Below are 5,510 nucleotides of genomic sequence, written 5' to 3'. Positions count from 1 at the left end.
GTAACTATGTTATAACATAGTCCAACATAGAACAGAGGTAGCCTTACAGAGGTAGCCCGTTTGTTTACATAGGCCTTTGCTTACAACTTAGCGGTAAGAGTCTACTTGAGTCTCCTTAGCATGTGTGAATGTCTATAGCCCATGTTACATGGGTCCAGACTAGAGGTTGACCAATGCAGGTTTTTTAATGGCCAATGCGCCCCCTTGCACAGGTGAGACAAAAATGCAATTTCGTTGTGTGCAGTGAGCACTTGTATGCTATGGAGTGCTGTGTCACAATGACGATGGGAGTTTCCCAGGTGGGCTGTCACTTTCACTTCAATGTCACCTGTTTGGCACAGGTGGGTGAGTATTACAAGTTCATTTCTCAGCCCCGCGGGTGACCAATATTGGAGAGTGCAGTGGCCGTTGGAAGATTGTCATTGAAGGCTAGGCTGGGCGGACTTCAAAAGGTGTTTGTATGTGTGTGTGTCTGACTCTTCCATCAGCGTTAGAACAGATGAAACAGCTGCACCTGAACTCCCAAGGACAAACATCATCGGGTCTTTCACTCGCTCGCTCGATCTCTATCTCTTTCTCTCTCTCTCTCTCTCTCTCTTTTTCTCTGGTTAGGCCTAATGGAATTGCACAGGCTGAAAGGAGATGCCAAGTTGAAGCCATCCTTTTATTTCCTTCCTCCCATTCACCCATCCGTCCGTGAAATGCAATTTCAAAACACTACACAGTAACACTACATATAACTGACAAACTACCTTTAAACATTGCTATATGAAGGCCAACACCCTCGTCTGTACTGGTGTGACAGGTGAGTTAAGACAGAGATGGAGGGCCCTGCCGTGGCCAACCGGTAGGGCACTCACCTGCCATGCGGCTGACCCCAATATGGTCCAGCTGCGTCTTGTCCAGCTAATACCGCTACGCCCATTCCTCCTTACTAGACCGCCCTCACAGTAACGCCCCTTTGGCTGTTCAAGTTTCTGAAGTCAGTGCTGCCGAATGACAACACAAGCGCCGCGCGGGACTGGATGGATTTCGCTGCAGCGATCACTCAACTGTCGGTAAGATTTCGAATAAAATGCATGAATATACATAACGGTTACTTTACGAGTTGACTTAGTCGGAGTGCGAACAGAAAGTCGGAGGTGTCATATTTGTTCAACCTGGTGTTAAACGTAATTTCAATTCTTGACCAGTGCATGTAAAGAAATTGTAAATAAAACCGACTTGATGTAGTAGTGCTAAAATAAACCTTTATATTTTCTCTTAGTGAACGTCTCAAAATATATGGGCTAATGTAGATACCACTTGGGATGGGTTTATCGTTACCTATTGTTTCTGATGGGGCGTTAATTGGTGTGGCACCCGGAACTCTTCCTCACTTCGGGAAGATTGGCAAGTGGTAAGCTGTGTTTTTTCCTCCGTGTCACAAACTAGGCCTATTTAATGATGTTTCTGTACTTTAATTTCTCTGTTATTTTATTGATCTTTGATGGGAAGACATTCTGTTACGTTTGTGTTGATATTTTCGTTGTAATTTTCGCTCAAAGTATGTACATTAGCGCCATTAATGTCCGCGATCGTTATGAAGTTAACAGGTGCTAACGAGCAGATTGGGAAGTAAATAAATGCTACTGGATCGAGGCCCCTCGTCATCTCTCCTGCCTCTTCAATCATCCAAAGACTGTTTAGTCTGTTATTTTAATGTAATGGTCGGTTCATGTCCGTTGCATTGACTTGACTTGTCATTGGGTCTGATTTTAAATGTGCCATATAATTCAATGTGGGAGCAGATTCACACACTAAATAAGACACTAAGGTCAAGCACAAGCAGATTTTTTGTTTTATTTTTCTCAGAGCAGAGTAGAGCAGATGTTTCAGGTTGCTGCCATCAGAGAGCAGTGACTTGACCTCAGTGTCTTATTTAGTGTACTCCCACATTGAACTCTACTTTTTGGGTCCACGCACCTACTTATTTCTAAACATCTAGAGTGCAACAATACCCATGCCTCCTAATGTGCCATATAACCTGTATCTCGCCTATTGTGTGTGTGTGTGTGTGTGTGTGAGTGTGAGTGTTCGTGAATGTGTTCACGCAGATATAAGAAGTTGGGGTTGGGGTTGATGATCCACATGATGGTGATGGACCAGGACAGCTCTGGACCTCCTGACTGGCAGCTCCATCCTCAACCTCCCTTCCTGTCCTTCACACATGTGCAGGTAAGGCCAATTTTTAAAAACTCACTGCATTGTCTGAGGCAAAAGTAGGAGAAAAGGAGTGAGTGAGTGAGTGAGAACCCGGCCATTACATGTGATGTGACCCTTAAAGGGCGTGTGTGTGTCCTAGAACCAAGACAGTGGCAGTGTGTGTCTGTCTGTCTTTGGTTAAAGGGACACTGTGTGAGATTTTTAGTTGTTTATTTCCAGAATTCATGCCGCCCATTCACTAATGTTACCTTTTTCATGAATACTTACCACCAGCATCAAATTCTAAGTATTCATTATGACTGGAAAAATTGCACTTTTCATACATGAAAAGGGGGATCTTATCCATGGTCCGCCATTTTGAATTTCCAAAAATAGCCATTTTTAGCTGCAAAAATGACTGTACTTGGACCATACTAGAAAATATTTGTTTATTACTTAGTAAACTTTCATGTAAAGATCAAATTTGGCAATAGGCAGCCCAGTTTCAATGAGCAGCATAGTTGCAGTACCTTTTTTGACCATTTCCTGCACAGTGTCCCTTTAAGGATATTTTTAAGATACTACCTTGTTGTGTTAACATTATTTTGCTATTTCTGACAGGCAGAGGCAGTTTTCTGAAGGATGGTTAATGTCAGTACCAACATGTTGTGATGGAGGCTTCCACCTGAGCTGAACACAGAAACTTGCACACAGTGGTGAGTAAAACACTGAATCTGTTTTGTTCTGCACTAGACCAATAAGTATTTTCATACAGTAATTCCTTTCTGTGCTGTGTTTATTTATTGGAAAAAAATGTGGATAGAGGATAATACAAAACACTGGCACTGTAGTGATCCCTGCACAGGCCAGAAGTTGTGTATCTCTTCAGCCTGGTGTTCTGCATTCAAATGATGGGTGTGATTTTTATGTAGTGTATTCTATGTATCCCTCTCGTGTGTGTGTGTGTGTGTGTGTGTGTGTGTGTGTGTGTGTGTGTGTGGTGTGTGTGTGTGTGTGATGTGTGTGTGTGTGTGTGTGTGTGTGTGTGTGTGTGTTTGTGTGCATGCGTGCAGATGGAAGCAGTCGTTCCTGTTCAGCATTGATATGCCGGTAATGGGTTTGATGAGCCACAGCATGGTGATGGGCAATCAGCATCAGGACCAGGGCCGCTCACAAGGAGAACCTCCTGCCCTGCCTCTTCATCCTCAACCTCCAATCTTCCTGCTCTTCACACATGTGCAGGTGAGGACAACCTCTAAAATGCACACTTGACTTGAGGCAAAGGGGGGAGAATAGGCGTGCATGCATGCACGTGCACCAAACTTTAAGACAGTAGCAGTGTGTGGGGGGGCATGTGCATATGCACGTGCTCATGTCATGTCCTTCTGTAGGTAGATAGAGGGTGGTTGTTTTTGTCTTAATTGTCATTCATAACATTAACATGCCTTTTTTTGACAGGCACAGAGCCAGTTTTCAGAGGGAGGGCTGATGACACCAGCAACTTCGGATCTGAACCTGATCAACCCAGCACCAACCACTGAACCGCTCCTCCTCTGCCAACTGCACCACATGGCTCCACCATCTCAAAAAGGCACAGACACTACTCCACTTCCTGCGAAGGATGAGAGAAGAGCCGACCTCCCCACAACGGCACTCACCACCTTCTACAGGGGTGTCATTGAGAGCATCCTGACCAGCAGCCTCTCTGTCTGGCATGGCAGCCGTCAAGCTGAAGACTAGAAGGCAGTACAGAGAGTGGTGAGGACAGCAGAAAAGCTCATAAGATCACCCCTACCTGTTCTCCCTACTACCATCAGGGAAGCGCTAGCCCAGCATGCGGTGCTGCAAAAGCACACTGGGAAACGACTTCTTTCCACAAGCCATCAGACTCCTCAACGCACTGAAAAAAACCACATGAATAACCAAGGACACGGGAGAATATTCCATGAACACTTCTTTCACCATGCCACTTACACTTTACTCATTGCACCTTGTATACAGCATCTTCACACCACCTGTATGAACTCCTCCTGCCGTGTGTGTGTGTCCACTGTGTTTGTGTATTTATTGTCCATCAGTATGTTAATCTTATTATTGCACACTGTTTGGGTGTCTGTATTTATAGTATGTATCAGTCTGTATTTAATGCCAATGCCTTATTTTTAGTTATTAGTTAAATGCACATTGGAGACTGGTCAAACACAATTTCAAACTTTGTGTTAACCCTCTTGTTGACCGTTCACACTTCATAGTGTAAAAGTAAACAGAAATAAATTCACATTTCATTCCTGTCTCGTTCACTTCTTTCAGCAATGTATGTGGCCTACATGCAGGGAAGCTGACAGGGGGGACAAAGGGGTCCGTTGACCTGGGCCCAGTGAGACGAGGGGTCCAGGAATGGGTCCTCATTACATTGTATGTAGTCTATGTATTGAGTGGGGGGCCCTTTCAGATGACTTTGTCCTGGGCAAAGCCAAAGCTGTCAGCGGCCCCGATTATGTATGCACAAACACTGGTTATGATGGTAGGGAAATTTTTCTCTGTTTTCTGATGGCCTTTGAATTAAGACAGGCCAATCTGGAACCTCTCCTGGATAAAGAGGTAAGCTTCAATGGTGTGGTCACTCCTAAATCATAGACAGACATGGAGTATGGTAGGCCTATGGTAATGAAGAAATCGTTTTCTCCAATAAAACAAACAAATAGCCTATTGCTATTTCAAATACTATTTCATATTTTTTCATTAATATCTGCTCTTTTCAAGCTGGCCACATAACTGTGGTGAGGTGACACTCATTACTTCAAAAAGTCGGGAATGTGTTGCTGATGTACATCGTACAACTTTTCTAAGTGATATCATGTCTTACCAAGTGAACAACCTCGCCTAAAAGGGTTTTTTAATTATTATTTGTCGGGGTGTGTTAATATCCTGGAAAGGATAAATCTGTGGTTTAATCATATAGCTTAACAGTGACCTCGATACACACAGCTAGGTGAGGTAATGCCAACGCATTGACAGTATATATTTAGGCAATATATACAGTATTTACTGTCAATGTGTCAACGTTGTGTTGAAATCAAAGCATTTTGGCGACCTGATACGTTATGACAAATCTGTGCATAGCGACACGAGTTCTAAACAGTAGGCTACAATGTCCGAGGTACGGGAAGACAAAGCAAAATACATATTGGGATTAGAAAACGTGTGATTTATCTCACTTTCTTACATAAATTGTTGAGAATATTATGTCAGTGGAATGTTCAGTGAAACGTTTCTCTGGAAGATAACAATTTGCACGGGATATCTTTGAAAACATGGAGCCTTCA

At 43.5% G+C, this 5,510-nt stretch overlaps 1 long non-coding RNA gene across 1 annotated transcript; it reads left to right on the top strand.

Annotated features, from left to right (window-relative positions):
• Nucleotides 1-1,505: 1,505 nt before the first annotated feature.
• On the top strand, nucleotides 1,506-4,469 carry LOC134462254 (uncharacterized). The gene is made up of 4 exons (XR_010037504.1): nucleotides 1,506-2,217; nucleotides 2,806-2,900; nucleotides 3,258-3,426; nucleotides 3,643-4,469. It is a non-coding gene; the product is annotated as an uncharacterized LOC134462254 (long non-coding RNA).
• The last annotated feature ends 1,041 nt before the right edge of the window (nucleotides 4,470-5,510 follow it).

Source organism: Engraulis encrasicolus, chromosome 14, assembly GCF_034702125.1.
Source record: "Engraulis encrasicolus isolate BLACKSEA-1 chromosome 14, IST_EnEncr_1.0, whole genome shotgun sequence".
Lineage (NCBI taxonomy): Eukaryota > Metazoa > Chordata > Actinopteri > Clupeiformes > Engraulidae > Engraulis > Engraulis encrasicolus.
Note: the sequence above shows the minus strand (reverse complement) of the source record. Positions and strands in the feature narration are given on the sequence as shown.